Source organism: Acomys russatus, chromosome 21 (assembly GCF_903995435.1).
Source record: "Acomys russatus chromosome 21, mAcoRus1.1, whole genome shotgun sequence".
Lineage (NCBI taxonomy): Eukaryota > Metazoa > Chordata > Mammalia > Rodentia > Muridae > Acomys > Acomys russatus.
Window position 1 is genome coordinate 8,652,440 of NC_067157.1, and position 18,373 is coordinate 8,670,812.

At 44.5% G+C, this 18,373-nt stretch overlaps 1 pseudogene; it reads left to right on the top strand.

Moving 5' to 3' along the window:
- Positions 1-14,718: 14,718 nt before the first annotated feature.
- Positions 14,719-15,491, top strand: LOC127205105 (high mobility group protein B1-like; annotated as a pseudogene).
- Positions 15,492-18,373: the final 2,882 nt, after the last annotated feature.

The following is an 18,373-nucleotide window of genomic DNA, read 5'->3' on the forward strand; positions in this document are numbered from 1 at the left end:
ACGACCCCCACCCCGCGCTGCGTTCCGGCTCCCGGCGCCCCGGCCCTTGTGTGGCGTAGCTCGGACGCCGTCACTACCGCCGCCGCCGCCGCCGCCGCCGCCGCCGCCGCCGCCTCTCCTCCCCGCCCCCACGCCGCTCTCACGGACACGCCGCTGCCGCCGCCGCCGCCGCAGCCGTCGCCAACTCTCGCGAGAGGAGCTAGTTCCCGCCCCGCGCGGCTGTCCCCTCCCTGGCCCGTTCCTCTACACGCTCGCAGAGGGAGACGTGGCGCGCGCAGCGGAGAAACTCTGTTGGACCCCGCCCGTGGCCCCGCCCCCTAGCCACGGGGCCCGCCCCCAATTTTCTATGGCCCCGCCCCCTGGGCTCCGCCCCCTGCTTCCGGGGCTTTCCCTTCCCAGCACCCGTCGCCGGATTCCCGAGAGCGGGTCGGCTGGGTCTGGGCGAAAGCTTCTAAGCCTAGCAGTGGCCACGAGCGAGCGTCCCGGGTGCCACTGGAACGTGAGCTACTGCAAGCAGAGTGAGGTTGCCCCGCCTCACCGCTCTCCTACCCCTCTCGCTTTCCCCCCAGCCTCAGATCCTCTCCTCTAAGTCAACCTTGGGGAAACAAGTACCACTAAGAACAGGAAACGAGGGTTGATTGCAGTCTTGTTTGCAAAGTAATCCTTGCTGCTTGAAAACCCGCGCTCTCCGCTGCACCCATTTTGCAGATAAACATTTCCTTAACCTGCACAGGTAGTTTCCTGACCGCCAGTCCACTAATGCTTTCTTCTGTGACCCAAGCGATCATTTGTTCAATTGTCAGTAAAGCCCCCATGGAATAAAGCAAAGTATATGCCCGTGGTTCTCAACCTTACTAATGCCGCGACCCTATAAATACAGTTCTTCATGCTGTGGTTACCCCCGAACCATAAAATTACTTTTGCCGCTTCTTCATAACTGTAATTTTGCTGTTATGAATCATAATATAAATATCTGATATGCAGGATATCTCATGTGTGCCAACCCCTAACAGGGTCGCGACCCACAGGTTGAGAACCGCTGGGATATATTCTCCATTGAAAAACCTGTTGTTCTGTGGTCGCGCTCAATGCTTTGGGTTTGCTCAAAGTTTAGGGAGCCAAATCCAGATTGTTCTGCCGCCGCTTAACAGGTGACGACCCTGACCACCTTACCATATTTCCCAAAGAGCCGCTGGCACTCCCTGGCAGCCCGTGAGTAAGCTGAGGCAGCAGACACTTTCTGCTCTTGGCCGTGGGATCCCAGGAGGTGGAATCAGCTAAGTTGCAAGACACTGCTCTGATCTTGCAAAGATCCCACCCTAAGTCCAGTGGTGGCCTAAGCTGGGTGGGGCCCTCCGTCTACAGTGCCCTCTGGAGATGGAGAGCACGCAGGGCATTTTTCACAGAACCACAGTGAATATTAAAGGATTCGGTGTGTGATGATGCCTTTCAAATGGGAGAGCACTGCGCACAAGTACAAACATTGCATTGTATTTTAAGGCTCGGTTTAAGGCTACAGTCTATAAACTACATGGCTTTTCAATGTGTCTTCCATTGTCTGAGGAGAAAGCTGGTTATGCAACCTCTTTTATTTACTGTCTCTAAACCAGTGTTTATCATAATGAGTTATGCTTTCCCTTGTAGTAGATTGTGTTCACAAGTATTCGCCTTTCAAATCCCACTTTAACAGGAAGCTTCTGAAAGCCAATTTCCGTGTGTCTTTCTCCCTTATTTGTTTGTTTGTTTGTTTGTTTGTTTGTTATAAAGTTCTCAAGCACTTGATTACAGGCCAGGAAACTTTGAAGTGGAAAAGAAAACTGGGCTATGAAGTCAGAACAGAATTGTGGTCATCCTGAGGCAGGATAGACAGGAAATTCGGGGGGGGGGTGAAAGAAGGAAAAGAACCCCTCATCTCAGAGCACTTAACACCAGCACTCAGGCGCCAGAGGCAGGCAGATCTCTGGGAGCTTGAGACCAGTCTGGCTGCACAGTGAGTTCCAGGCCAGCCAGGGCTAAAGCCTGTCACCGTGAGCTCATCGTATTTGCCATATAGGATGCTGACCTAGAGTTAATATTCCTTTTCTACCCTTTTTTTTTGGGGGGGGGGAGTTCAAGACAGGGTTTCTCTTTGTAGCCTTGGCTGTCCTGGACTCGCTTTGTAGACCAGGCTGGCCTCGAACTCACAGCGATGGCCTGCCTCTGCCTCCCGAGTGCTGGGATTAAAGGCGTGCGCCACCACACCTGGCTTCCTTTCATTTTATGTTATAGTAGCAACAACCCAAACGTAAGGCCTGAGTGCACATGAGGCCTGGGCAGGCTCTCATTCCTTTCCCCCAGACGTTGCCAGAGAATCTCAAGCAAAACTGCTTATGGTAAAGATATCCAGCATCCCCAGGGCTAAACATCTCCTTCTCCGCTGTGACGCCACCAAGTGCTCCCAGGAGCCATGCAGTGATAAGATATTAACTTCAAAGTCCACCAAAATCTCATGCATGACTATTGTACAAAACAGCCCGCTGTGGCTGTGCCTGAGCCTTGCTCTCGGGTTTGCAGTTCTGAGCGCCCTGTCTCCTGACCCTCACGCGTAAGCCTATGTTACAGCAGCATGGATAAAGCCGCTGCCATCTTCTTTAGCTTAGCTTAGTTCTGGAATTCTTTTGAATGTCAAAGCCATGAATCCTGGGTCAGCCTGAGTCAAGGTCCCCAAAAGTCTAGGGGAGCTCCTCAAGCTGCTGGGGTGCTGGGAATGACAACAGGGGGAAGGAGGGGTCGGAGCTATGGCCCTTTCATTTGCATGCCCCCATTGCAGACCGCACAGCATTGACAACTTCACGAGCAATTTGCCTTTGGAAAAAAAAAAAAAAAAAAATGCTCCAGTCAAAAACCTGGTTCAACCGAAGTAGAGGGTTTCCCTTCCTTGAGCTGACTCTCTTAAGTCCTACACGTTTTCAAGGCGTTGAACTGGATTTTTTTTTAATGGCTCCAATTATGTTTATCTTAGCATGTATGCAAAGGTAATACATCAGTTTGATAATCTTGTGGCAAAATAAATCATCAGTCATAAATAATTCCTGCCAGTTTGTGGTGGCACACACCTTTAATCCCAGCACTCTGGAGGCAGAGGCAGGTGGATCTCTGTGAGTTTCGGGCCAGCCTGGTCTACATAGCAAATACCAGGACAATCAGGTCAGCATAGGGCAACTCCGTCTCAAAAATAAAATGTAAATAAATAAAACAATAACAAAGAACCTCCCCTTTGGACTGTTTTCCTGGAATGTAACCTCTCCCATTGCAGCTTTGGGCTCATCAGTAACTAGATCTGACAACTTAATCACGAGATAGCAATTTGAACATATTGTATATTTATTAAACCTCTAACAAAAAATATGAAACTTGTTAATTCAAAGCTTATGAATACTCAAAAAAAATGTTTTGATCATCAGTGTCTCGTGTAGCCCAAGCTTGCTTCAAACTCACCACAGAGGCAAGAATGTCTCCCAGGTGTGATAGTGCACTCGCTTCCCTAATGCCAGCACTCCAGAGGCAGGCTAGTCGGTCTACACAGCAAGTTCCAGGACAGCCAGAGTTTCATAGGAAGACCCTGTCTCAGAGAGAGAGAGACAGACAGACAGACAGACAGACAGACAGAAGGAGAAAATGACCTTGAACCTCTCTCCTCCTCCTCCTGCTTTCTGAGTGCTGGAATTGCACATTAGGCCCTTCTACTGATGATATTAACTTAAAAACTATTTCTTTGAAAAAAATCCTTTTAGTGAAAATTTTAATAATAGGAAATGAATGTGGAAGAAAATAAGCCACAAACAGATCTTGTCCTTAATTTTGGCATATGTTAAAATGTTATTTTAATATCATTTCTGAATATGGCTGTAGGAGAATATTTTAATCACTTTCGCTTTAATTGCTTGGTAGTTTATTTCCTCTCAGGTACAGAAAGTTTATTTTTAGGCTCCTTTTACTACTTTGCTTTTTCCTTAGAGTGATCTCTCATTTATTGACAAGTCACCCTGTGTCACCGGCATTTGGCTTTCATTTGTGCATACTGAAGTGCTTGCCTGGCTATAATGGCATCATTCAGATTTCTGCGTAATGGAGTTAACTGCAGAGACTAGACGAAATCAAATTGTTAAGTAGGTTCATGCAATTAGTTTTACCTTTTCCTCTTCCCCCACATCTAAATACAGCAGTCCCCTTCATGTGAGATACGTTCCAACTCTTCTGACTGAGAAACAGTACAAACCCTCTAGATGCTAGGTGTTTTTTCTTACATGTGCACAAGTGCGATGCCTTTCCCATCTCAGTTACGTACATTGTGCTTATAGATGGAGGGCAGGAATTTTGAAGTTTGAGATGTAAGTGCAAACCTACATTTCCTTTTTCGTTCTTCAAAACCCCACAGATAAGGCTGCAGAGAGAGCTCAGTGGGCAGGAGCATGTGCTCTTCCTTCAGAGGACCTGAGTTTGGTTCCCAGCCCCACACTGAACAGCTTCCAACGACCTCAACTCCAGCTTCAAGGGGACTGACACGCCCCCTTCCCCGACCCCCATGCATACACACACAGACAGACACATAATATTGAAAGTAACAAAATTTTAAAAAAAGACACAACAGGATTTGTACTTACTAACCTGTTTCTATACTAAGTCAACACTTTTTGCCTTTTGACTTAAGCAAGTTCTTTATATCTTATTTTGGTACCTCTAAGTTATCAGCACTACCACTCCTGCTCTTGGGTGCCATTACCAAATACAAAGCACGTCGCCTGAACTCCAGCTCTGCCACGCTGTAGCTCGTCTGACAGCTGAGATGGCTAAGTGACTAAAGGGTAGATAATGCACCCAGCCATGGACACCTGGATGACTCAAAATCGGGGACAGGACACAGCAGAAGGGAGTGTGATTTCGTTGCAGCACAATAGCATATAATTTACTAGTTGCAAACTGTTTATTTCTGGAAATTTCCATTTAATATTTTGGATGGTGGGCATAGTAGACCATGAAAAATTAAATCCAAGAAAAGGAGAAATTACATATACCTACCCTTTATTTCCCAAAGCCTAGGCAGTCACCCTTTATTTCCTTTTTCTTTTGAGACAGGGTCTCATTGCTCCAAACTCGATGTGTAGCTGAGGGTGACGTTGAACTTCTGACCCACCCTCTAACCAAAGTGCTGTGTTGTTACGGGCTTACACCACCAAGCACACTTTCCAATCATTTTTAAAAGCCTTTTGATCGAGGCGTACTAGCACACGCCATTAATTTCATCACTTGGGAGGCAGAGACAATCAAATATCTGTCACTGCCAGGGCTGCATGTTGAGGCCCTGTCTCAAAACAAAACAGAAAGCTAAGCTCAAGAGAGATGGCTCGGTGGGCAAGAGCACTTGCTGCCTTTATTTTTAAGAATATGTGTGTGTACATGCTCATGAATACTCCCAGAAGCCAGATGTGTTGGATCCCACTGGAGCTGGAATTACAAGTGGTTGTGAGCTACCTGATGTGGGTGCTGGGGACCAACCTTGGGTTCTCTGTTTTTGTTTTTGTTTGTTTGTTTGTTTTCAAGACAGGGTTTCTCTGTGTAGCCTTGGCTGTCCTGGACTCACTTTGTCGACCAGGCTGGCCTCGAACTCACAGCTTGCCTCTGCCTCCTGAGTTCTAGAATTAAAGGCGTGCACCACCAGGCCCAGCTAAACTTGGGTTCTCTGGAAGAGCAGGGCATGCCCTTAACCACTGAGCCATCTCTCCAGGTCTGCACTTAATGCTGGGATTCAGTTCCCAGCACAAAGAAGGCAGCTCACAGTGCAAAACAGTTATACACATGAAATTTAAAAAAAAATTTTTGAGACAGGGTTTCTCTATATTATCTTGGCTGTCTTGAACTCAATTTATAGACCAGGCTGACCTCGAACTCACAGTAATCTGCCTGCCTCTGCCTCCCAAGTGCTGGAATTAAAGATGTGTGCTACCACGCCCGGCGAAATTAGATATTTTTAACGTGTGTGTGTGTGTGTGTGTGTGTGTGTGCACGCGCGTGTTCATGTGTACCCTCGTGTATATAAACACAGGTGCACACCTGCCACGTAGCACATGTGGAAGTCCTTGCCTTCCGTTTTGTATGAGAGAGGAACTCTGGTGTTTTCTTGTGCCTGTGCCAGGCTAGCTGGCCTCAGCCTTCCAGGGTTTCTTCTGACTCAATCTCCTGTCTCCCTGTAAAGGCACTGAGGTTACAGACACACTCATCATTTAATTTTCACAAAAATCCTTCATGCTATTCCATAAAAATAATATAAAGTGATGGCAATACAATCAGTTATGTATTATAATCGCCGTAAGTCCGTGCTCTAGAAACAGAGGGGTTCTAGTCAACATCTTGTTTTTGCTGCCGATCATCAAATCTGGAGCCTCTACTACACTAGACAAGTATTCTGCCACTGAACCAGATTCCTCACCCTAGTTCTGGAAAATTCTATTTTGCAAGATTTTCATCCAAAATTGGAGTTGGGGGGATTGAACCTTGTGTACCCTAGGCAAGTAAGTGCTCTACTGCTGACATGCACCTCAGCACAGAAGAGAAAATCCCAGACATTTATTATTGTATATATGACATACCGAATGGTACTTTGTTTTCAAAACCAGGCAAAGGGTCTCACTTTCTGCTTACAATTTTTTGAGTCAGACAGTAGTTTCTGACTCTACACAGTCCAAACAATACTTTTCCTTTCCAGCTACATAGCTCTTAGGATATATGCACAATGTCAATTGAGGCATGTCATCCTTTCATGGGTTTTTGTACCATTTAGACACCTGTGGATTCTATGTGTCTATGTGTCTGTGTGTCTTATGAGCGTTGACTACTGAAAATGTATCTAATCTCTCTCTTCCCATCAATAAATGATCACCATCCAGATAGGAACCAACCAGTGGGAGTCGCTCGTGATTGACAGACACTCAACACCAGGCTGGAAGGTGTGCTGGTCTGCCCCTTGGGTAGAGTGAACATTCTTAGAAGTGATGACCACATATAGCGATAGCTATACAGCAGGTAAGAATGTCCTGCACTTCAAGGGTAGTGAGTGGCTTTAGTGACAATAGAGTCACAGCTAACATTATGTTAGTGAGGACCTCAGAAGCCCACCCAACACTCCATCAGCATCAGTGGTCCTTCCCTGTCCACCGAAGCATGTGCCAATACGACCCATCACTGCCAGCCCTAACTCAACAAGTGGGAAGGAACTATGACCTACAGATTGACAAAGCCCAGCCTTCACCTTACTTTCTGACTCACTGGGTAAACTGGCAAGAGGTGATACTTCTTAAACAAATGAGCAAACTTGCCCTGCAGGGGCTTTGCTGAGCAGTGAGACAAACGGGCAGACTCCATAAGAACAGAACTGCAGTGAGCCAGTCCGGGAAGGCAAGCTCCAACCTCTGCAACAATTGGCCTTGAACTTCAAGACTAAGTGAATGGCTAGCACATGATTTTTTGTTGTTGTTGTTGTCCCACTTCCAAATCAGGATCAATTAGCCAAATACACTCCCTAAAGCAAACACACAGAATGCCCCGCGTCTAGTTTGCCTGCCTCCAGCTTCTCCGTACCACGAGCTACACTCAGTGGATACCCAAGGCCTCCCTTTCTGCACCCCTTCCCCAAGTCTCCTTTACCTCCAGCCTGGCCTTGAGTCTCCGTCCGAGGCAAGCAAGTGACTCCCTGCCACAGTAAGCTTTGAGTTGGTACCATTGGTTTGTATCTGCCTGGGTGGTGATCATTTATTGATGGGAGGTAGATGCCAAATAAATTACTTCCAGTATGTAAGTCTCTCTCGTGTACACACATATTTATAAACTCACATACATGCCTATATGATACAAGTATTTACATTTCATCTCACCAAAGTCTGGACAAACAGGACAACCACTAGCCTATACTGAACCATAGAAATAAAACAGAATGTAAAGTGTGCTCTTTCTTAGGAACGATTATTGATTTGCCTCTCTCTCTCTCTCCTCTCTCCCTCTCTCTCTCTCTCTCTCTCTCTCTCTCTTGTTGTTGTTGTTGTTGTTTTTGTTGTTGTTTTTCGAGACAGGGTCTCTCTGTGTAGCCTTGACTGTCCTGGACTTGCTTTGTAGACCAGGTTGGCCTTGAACTCACAGAGATCCGCCTGCCTCTGCCTCCCAAGTGCTGAGATTAAAGGCGTGCGCCCACCACTCCCAGCCCTTTGATTTGACTCTCAAAGTTAACTTACTGCCTATGTGCTTGTGGGGCATTCCCTGTTCATACGAGTGAGAAACAGCTACCAAGCCTGGCACCCTAGATGGATGCACTTTACAAAAACTTGCTTGATTCACATCAAGGATGTATTTTGGGCTGGAGAGATGGCTCCGTGGTTAAGAGCTGCTGTTCTGGGGGTCCTCTGGAAGGGCAGCCAATGCTCTTAAGCTCTGACACATCTCTCCAGCCCCCCGCCCCCCATCTCCATTCTCCACTCAATACAGCGTACACTCAGGCAAACATTCATGCACAGGAAATAAAAATAAATCTTGGGCAGGAGAGGTGGCTCTCAGAAGATAAAAGCTGGCTGCTCATGCAGAAGACCCAGGTTTGATTCCCAGAATCTGCAGGGCTCTCAACCATCCACAGCTCCAGTTCCAGGAGACTTGACACCCGCTTCTGGCCTTCAAGGGCATTGAACATTCATGCGGTTCACAAGCATACATATAGAAAAAACGCCCATACACACAAAATATCCTTTTTATTTGTCTGTTTTGAGACAGGGTCTCTGGACATAGCCCTGGCTGACCTGGAACTCACTACGTAAGCCCCTGCCTGGCCTTGAATTGTGTACCCCAGGTTGTTCTCCCAGTGGGCCTCCTTTTTTAGCCTCCTGAGTTCTGAGATTGCAAGTGTGCACTACGATTTCTGGCTTTATATATTTGCTTATGCCAAATTTAAACAAGTTATACATTTTAATATGTAAAATATACCATTCAGCATAATCTAAAAGCTTTCTAAGGATGTGCAGGGGTGCACTACCATGAAAGGTAGATTATAGTCTCTAAATATATTCTTCAGCACTTGTTTTCTTATCAGATGCAAGCTTTCACTTGAGCAACTTTGTTCCAGTTTTCAACCTTAATAGCATGAAAATCATACCAGTAACCTTAACTCTTGGAAAGCTGAGACGGATCTAAAGTTTGAGGTTGGCCTGAGCTATAACTCTCTGTCTCTCTCTGTTTCTGTCTCTGTCTCTGTCTCTCTGTCTCCATCTCTGTCTCTGTCTGTCTGTCTCTCTCTCTCTCTCTCTCTTTCTCTCTGTCTCTCTCTCTTACAGACACACTCTCTCTCACATATACATACATGCACACACACACACACTCTCTCTCTCTCTTCCTCTCATACACACACACACACACACAGAGAGAGAGAGAGAGAGAGAGAGAGAGAGAGAGAGAGAGAGAGAGAAATTTTCAAGAATTTCTGGGTCCCAACCTCAAGGTTTCTGATTCAACTCCAGCAGGTCAAATTTTGGACAGACTCTGGTGCTGCTCCTGGTCCAGAAACCATGCCACTCTAATCAATCTCTTTCACAAATCTTAAAAAAAAAAAAAAAAATTATATATGCGTGTGAAATTGGCAAAGAACAAAATTAATCAATAAAAAGTCAAATTTAAAAAATTACAAGCTGGCTGGGCATGGTGGTGCACACCTTTAATTTAATTTCATAAGTCTCTTTTTGCAGAATGGATAACACTTCCTAATTGATCCGCTTGCCATATGTTAGGTCCCTCCAAGCAATGGAGTATTTATAAGTCTGAGTCAAAACTAAGGACTTCGGGGACCATAAGATGGCTCAGTGGGTAAAGGCACGTGACACCAACCCTGACAACCTGAGTTGGACACTGGAGCCCACACGGTGGAAAGAGGGAACCAAGCCCCACATGTTGTCCTCTGACTCCATATTTGTAACATGGTGCGTGCGCGCGTGCGCACATACACACACACACACAGAGAAGAAAGTAAAAAGTAAGGATTTGATGGAGACAGCCAGCCTCCAGGTTTCACCATCTCAGGATTATTTAACTATTCATTCGTTTGCTTAACCATTCTAGGCTCCAGAGGGCAGCCATTCCTCCCTTCCCAGCTCTTTAGAACAGCTCTGTTGTGTTGACAGTCTAGTTCCCAGCAGGTAAGGACAGGTGCCCTTCCAGCAATGGGAAGATGACAAAGCAGGCCACTGCAGCAGGTTTCACAGCACCACAGACCTCTGAAAGCACTTCCAGAAACTGGCTGGAACACAGCCTTGAGTCTCGGTGCTCACTACAGTGACAGCTCCCCACTTCTCTGGTTCTGATAAGATGGCCGTGCTTCAGCAAGTGTCCCCAGTGGGGAGAAAGTCAGTGGAGCATGGGAAACACAGTTTAAAATGTCTTTGAGCACAACATAGTCTTCCAAATCCTATTAACCAGAATTAAAAACTTGTTACAGTGTTTCAGCAGCACTCAAGTGCTGCATAAAAGAATGTCTTGAGGACACCTGAAAACTTCCCAGTACCGGGCAGCCCTCTATGCCAATCATATGAAAATCTCTTTCAGGTGGTTCCAATTGGCAAGAAACTTTTGAAACATATTTCCCAGACTTCATCCTGAGATAGCTGCCTCCTATTACCATGACAACCAATATCCTGCTTAAGTGCATAAGCACACGGGAAGGCAAAGGAGATGACATCAGGTGATCTTTAGGGTCCCTAATCCACTCAGGCCAGTTGCCCCGGAAAGCTCTGGGAGGAAAAATTAGGAACTACCAGAAAGTTTGATGGCTTCAGGGATTTTTCATCTTGTAATTTTTGCTTTTTTGTTTTGTTTTTGTGTTTTGTTTTGTTTTGAGACAGGGTTTCTCTGTGTAGCCATAGCTGTCCTGGACTCGCTTTGTAGACCAGGCTGTCCTCCAACTCACAGCGATCTGCCTGCCTCTGCCTCTCAAATGCTGGGATTAAAGGCGTGTACCACCACGCCCAACCATCTTGTACTTTTTAAAATTTGGCTTTTTATTGATTAATTTTGTTCTTTGACAGTTTCATACACATATATAATGTTTTTTTTTAAGATTTATTTATTTATTATGTATACAATGTTCTGCCTGCAGGCCAGAAGAGAGGACCAGATCTCATTATAGATGGTTGTGAACCATCATGTGGTTTCTGGGAATTGAACTCATGACCTTTGGAAGAGCAGTTAGTGCTCTTAACCTCCGGAACCATCTCCCAAACCCCCACATATATAATGTTAAATGATTTCTAAGCTTACATTGGTTTGTTTTGTGAGGGTGGAGCGCATGCCAGGAAGAGTAGAGAGGCCACCTTACAGGAGTTAGTACTTTCTACCATGTAAGTTGCAAGCGTCAAACTCAAGCCATCAGGTGGTGAGTGCCTTTACCCCCTAAGCCATCTCACCAGCCCCAGTGTCTTGTTTTAGACTGTGTTGTCACTGTGTGAGAGTGTGTGCGGGGTATGTGTGAGAGAGAGGGCAGGTGCACAAGTGGCACAGTACATATGTGGCAGTTAGAGGACAGCTTCATGGAGTCCTGTTTCTCCTTCTACCTTGTAGTGGGTTCAGAGGTCAAACTCATTCACCCCTGAGCCATCTTGCCAGCTCTGGTCGCTTATTGAAGAGGGGCTGGAGAGATGGCTCGGTGGTTAAGAGTGCTTAAAGCTCTACCAGAAGACCAGGAGTTAGCACCTACATCCGATGGTTCACGAATGCGAGTGCCTCTACCTCCAGCTCCAAACGACCTAGTGACTCCTTCTTGCCTCTGTGTCTGTATGAGTATCTACACACATATATAAATAAAATAAGTCTTTTAAAAGTAACGAAGATAAAATAAAATAAAAAAGATAAAAATAATGAAATGATGGTTTTGATTAGGTCTGTAGTAAGCCTTTCATCTTTTCCTGCTGGAAACTGAACCCCAAGGTCTGTCCCCCAGGAAAGCAAGCATTCTGCCAACTGGGCACCCCTTGAGCTTGTAAGCTTCCTGCCTCAGCTTCCTAAGGGGATGGAATTAGAGGCCTATGCCACCAGACCAGGTCAGGAACTACATTTTTTTTCTAGCCATCTCTAGGTGCCCGCCCCACAGCCATGCTGTAAAAGCAGAAAGTGACCAAGCTGTAGACAAAAGCAACAGGCGTATGCCATTATGAGAATATGTTAAGGTAAAAAGAAGATGCTGGCACATTGACAGAATGCTCTAAATTCTATTAAACAACACAAAAGTGGTTTTTTTTAAAGTAGACAGAAGTATGGGTAAAATTGAGAATACAGATTTGAGACAGAGTCCAACAATTGAAATGCATTGTTAGGAGTAAGAGGGCAAAAAGAGAGTATAGAGAGCCTGGGCTTCCAGGACAGATGAAAACTCAAAACACGGATCTACTATTTACTACCTGTAGGCCTTGGAATGATGGCTTCATTTATTCACCCTACTTTATACTGTTTTGTGCCCCATAAATCAGTTAACACATAAAAGGTGTCAGGCCAAGGCCTGGCAACAGTAAGTCCTCAAGACCTGATTGTCACTCCTCTACACATTTGGTTCTCCTCTTCCTTGGGGGCTGTTGGCCACCAGCCAGCCCACCAAGGCAGGAGGAACAGAAGACAAGATGCAGCGCCTGGAAGGCCGTAAGCACTATGGAGTTCAAACACCCAGGGAACCACTTTAGGAGCTAGTTCAACTTTACTCAGGGAGAACAAAGGCTATATAGCTATTGGGGCGGGGGGAGTGGGGGTGGCCTTCCAGGATAGGTGTTCATAATTGGTTGAAACCAGGCACTTTAAGGATGCTTGGTTTGCATTTAGCAGCATGCTCTTATCATATGAGTGTGAACACGGTACCTAATTATCCTGTAGGCGCAGGGAGGGGAGAGCTAGCAGGGAGCTGTGTCAAGGGCCATATATCAAATGTGGTTAGGGGCATCTGTGTCTAAAGACACTCTCCAGATGGAGTCAGGCAGAGAGCGGAAGGCCCTGCTGGGGAGAGGGAGTCTGACACCTAATGCTGAGCTCAGAGTGGGTATCCAGACAGGGAGGGAGGACTGCAACCTCAAACAGCAGGGTCCTTCCAACATATAAATGTAGCCCAGATATCAGAGATTCACCAAATTTAGGTTTGTTAAAAGATTATTATTATTTAATGTTGAATTATTATTTTAGTGAAATCAGGAGTTACTCCTTAACCAGCTTTATATCCAAATAATCACACAGAGAGACTAGCATCTATTTTATTAGCCCATAGCACAGTGCTGCACAATAATTACTCCATCCTAAACCTCCATGGTACTATAGTTTCCTCTCATTCTGGTTTTCCACGTTATACTTGCTTTTCACTCATATCCTAGGTCTGGATCATTCTTCCTGGTGCTTCCTGGTCTCTCTTCGCGGCTCCATCATGTCCTTCCTCCTCTTTCTCCTCTCCTCACTCACCAGGATGTCCCACCCTGTTCTCTGTTATTGTTCAGCATTTGCTACTTTGTTTTTATTGGCAACACAGAGAACAAATGGTGACATGCTTATCCAAACTTGAGTCAGGAGATACTTAGAATAAACATCACAATGCAATGTCCAGATTTAAACCACATAGTGGGGTAGAGAAATCAGCATTTGAATGAACAAGGGTAAACTGAACACAGTCCACAAGGACATTATGCCAACATTTCCCCCTTTAAGTCCAATAAAATGCTCCTTTTCTTTCAATAGTAAACTAATATACAGTAATAATTATGGAACATTTCTGAAAATTATCAGGCAAGATTTACATTTGCAATGTTCAATCCATATGCATTTGGCAACTTAGAAGAAAATATTATCCATCCTTTCTATGAGAGTCCAAAGTTTTGTACTTAAATCGATCTCTATCATATCTCATCTCTAGCAACCTAAAAGCATCTTCTTAACTCCTAAACAACTAAGCTTAATTGTAAAACTAAACTATCTGGTTTTCAACCCCATCAGAGATTTGAAAAGGAATAAAATTAATTACCTGATTGAACAAGAAGTGCAGTTTATCAGCTTCTAAAATGAAAAAAAAAAAAATGACAGAGACAGTTTGCTGCATGGATAGTCACCCAAAAACTCTGTAATGCATCTGTAATGCATCATCTTCAGCCTTCTGGTCCAGTATATCTGACAGACATATTTGTGAAGCAGGAACCATTAAGGAACTGCTTACCCTGTCTTAGAAGTGTTTGGCTGTCAACTCTGCCTGCATCCAAGCTTTCTCATTTCAGGCAGAATTCTGTCTGTAACAGAAATGAGTACATTTTGCCCAGTGGCTGGTTTGCCATATTTGAAGCCATCTCCACAAGGAGGTTTATTGATGCTCATCATCCTCTTTGAGGCAGGATAGGTGCCACCAGGGGTCGACATGTCTTATTGTCAAATCCTTAAAATAATAAAAAACATTTTAAAATGCCATATTCTGTAGGTCTCGGAGGCTTTTGAAGACCTTATCTACCTTTTTTTTTTTTTTTTTATGTAATCTATCTATCTATAGAATCCTATCTATCTGTTAAACCTAGGATGTATATTCCTGTGATAAATTAGACTAGCATTTGACCTGACCATGAATCTGAATGACCTTCGATTCATTTGTATTTAATAATTATCTTAAACAGCCTACAAAAGCACTTTCAAAAGTATTGGAAGTGAGGCTGCGTCTGGCTCCCGCTCTCACAGCCATTGCAGTACATTGAGCTCCATAGAGACAGAGCCGGGGCAAGCTCAAGCCGGACGGGCAACCGGGCGACTCTGAGCCTCGCGAACGAAAATCAACTAAACATGGGCAAAGGAGATCCTAAGAAGCTGAGAGACAAAATGTCTTCATACGCATTCTTTGTGCAAACTTGCCGGGAGGAGCGCAAGAAGAAGCACCCGGATGCTTCTGTCAACTTCTCAGAGTTCTCCAAGAAGTGCTCAGAGAGGTGGAAGACCATGTCTGCTAAGGAAAAAGGGAAATTTGAAGACATGGCAAAGGCTGACAAAGCTCGTTACGAAAGAGAAATGAAAACCTACATCCCCCCCCCAAAGGGGAGACCAAAAAGAAGTTCAAGGACCCCAATGCACCCAAGAGGCCTCCTTCGGCCTTCTTCTTGTTCTGTTCTGAGTACCGCCCCAAAATCAAGGGAGAGCACCCCGGCTTATCCATTGGTGACGTTGCAAAGAAGCTAGGAGAGATGCGGAACAACACGGCCGCGGACGACAAGCAGCCCTGTGAGAAGAAGGCGACCAAGCTGAAGGAGAAGCACGAGAAGGCTATTGCTGCCTACAGAGCTAAAGGGAAGCCTGATGCTGCGAAAAAGGGGGTGGTCAAGGCTGAAAAGAGCAAGAAAAAGAAGGAAGAGGAAGACGATGAGGAGGATGAAGATGAGGAAGAGGAGGAAGAAGAAGAAGAAGATGAGGATGAGGAAGAAGAAAATGATGAATAAGTTGGTTCTAGCGCAGTTTTTTGTCTATAAAGCATTTAACCCCCCTGTACACAACTCACTCCTTTTAAAGAAAAAAAAAAATTGAAATGTAAGGCTGTGTAAGATTCGTTTTTAAACTGTACAGTGTCTTTTTTTTTTTTTTTTTTTTTTTTTTTTTTTTTTTTTTTTTTTTGTATAGTTAACACACTACCGAATGTGTCTTTAGCTAGCCCTGTCCTGGTGGTATTTTCAATGGCCACTGACCTTGCCTGGGGGTTGTAAATTGGCATGGAAATTTAAAGCAGGTTCTTGGTGCACAGCACAAATTAGTTACATATGGGGACGGTAGGTTTTGTTTTGTTTCTTTTTTCTTTTCTCCCCCCCCCTTTTTTTTTCCATCTTCAGTTGTCTGTGATGCAGCTTATACGAAAATAATTGTTGTTCTGTTAACCGAATACCACTCTGTAATTGTTGGCATTCTGAATGCTTCTAAGTAAAAAAAAAAAAAAAGTATTGGAAGTAAACCTTGTATTATAAATTAGTTTTATGGATACAGTACCTCATGTTAAAGTATTATCTATCTATACCATCTATATATGTATATATATATATATACATATAAATAAATATACACATACATATATACATAGTGTGTGTGAGAGTGTAAAGAATAACCTTACATTTGAATTCTATACCAATGTATCAAAAATACAAGCCCTATTGTGAGTAACAACTAAGGCTTTAAGTTGAGGAGTAGATTCAATAATCTGCCTTTTGTCATATCATCTCTATATATTTTCTTTTTTGTTTGTTTGGGTTTTTGTTTGTTTGTTTGTTTGTTTTTTGAGACAGGGTCTCTCTGTGTAGCTTTGGCTGTCCTGGACTAGCTTTGTAGACCAGGCTGTCCTTGAACTCACAGAGGTCCACCTGCCTCTGCCTCCCAAGTGCTGGGATTAAAGGTGTGCGCCACCACGCCCGGCCAGTCTATATATTTTCCAAATAGGTTCATTCACCTGATCTTGGTGCTTCCATTCTGGCTGGGTAGGCTGTAGAAAATCTAACCTCATGAAGAAGCCATGCAACAGATACCCACAAATAAATGATGGAGAGAGAGAGAGAGAGAGAGGGAGAGAGAGAGAGAGAGAGAGAGAGAGATGAGCTTGAACGGAGAGGAGAGGGAGAGTGAGGAGACGCAGAGAGAGAGAATATGGAGCACCCAATCCTGAATGGGATGTTTTCATCAAACCCCTCTCTTCAGAGCTCAAAGACGTAGAAAAAGATGCAGAAGGACTGTAAAAGATGGAGATGACAGAAGACTCCAAAGAATCAGTGTTTTCTAGACATGCAGAATTGATGCACACATGAATTCACAGAGACTGGGGCAATACATGTAAGACCTGCACAGGTGCAAGTCAGACAGGATCTCAGCACTGAGAGAGCAGAAGCTACCAGCAAGGGGGAAAACCATCTCTGTTTTCTCTGATGAAGTCTCACTGGGTACACCAACCATGATTCAGGAGAGGCCATGCCCAGGAGGAGTTGGCCAACACAAAATGAAAGTATTTTTGCTTCATTTTGTGTTTTTTAAATTAGTTACTTATTTAGTCTTATTAGTCTTTTGTTTTTGTTTGTTTTGATTTTGGGGATTTTTCTTGTTATTTCTTGCTGTCTATGTTTTGTTTTTGCTTTTGAAAGAGGAAGATGAAGTTGGATTGGTAGGGCCTGGGAAGAGCTGGGAGAAGGGAAAACATGATCAAAATATTGTATGAAAGGACTCTCAATTTACAAAAAAAAGCTAGTCAGTGGTGGCGCACACCTTTAATTCAAGCCCTTGGGAGGCAGAGCCAGGCAGCTTTCTATGAGTTTGAGGCCAGCCTGGTGTACAGAGTAAGTTCCAGGACAGCCAGAGCTATACAGAGAAACCTTGTTGTGGAAAAACTTAAAAAAACAAACAAAAACCTTAAAAAAAAAAAAAAAAGTCGTGTGCTTAGTGGTGACAGTGTCCTAACTGTTTGGACACAGCATTCCCAGCCCTTTCGGAGATGTTTTTGTTTCAGTTTGGGTCTGGGATGTTCGCCAGAGGCTCAATTGTTGAAGGTTTAGTCATCAGTGCAGGAATAAACAGAGGACAGACGTTTGGAAAGTAAATAAGGGCTCTGGTGTCATCATTGGGTTAACCCATTGGTATTTTCATAATTGCATGGATTATTGAGAGGTGGTGGAGACTATAGGGGAGGAGGCCTCAGTGAAGGAATTAGGTCACCAGGGGGTGTATCCTTGCAGGTAGGTCTTCTCTGCAGCTGACCATCCCTCTCTCAGCTTCCCTTCAACATGACATGAGCCCCTTTGCTTAACTCTATGCGCCCCACCCTTAGACTGGGATTTGCCAACCCCCTCAGCAGTAACCAAGACTCACACTAGTAACGGAAGCCTCCGAGACACTGACTCAAAATAAATCTTTGCCCCTTTGCACCGATTTTCATCATATATTTTACCACAATAATGGAAAATTGACTTAACACAGACAGGTTTCGTCAGAGTTTGACAAGATCAGACTATAAAAGAGCCCAGAGAGCTATTGTTCTTGTCTTTACTGCTAATATTTCCACAACCTAAATTTTAAGACCTTAAAATTTGTTGTTAGCAAAGAGTTCGGCAATGAAACGGTCAAAGGCGGCCATCTTTTATCTGAGGTGTTGGCTGACTCCTCGTAATTTAATCATTCCCAGCACTGGATTAAATTTTTTATTTATTATTATATAATATTCTGTCTGCATGTATGCCTGCACACCAGAAGAGGGCACCAGATCTTATTATAAATGGCTATGAACCAACCACCATGTGGTTGCTGAGAATTGAACTCAGGACCTTTGGAAGAGCAACCAGTGCTCTTAACCTCTGAG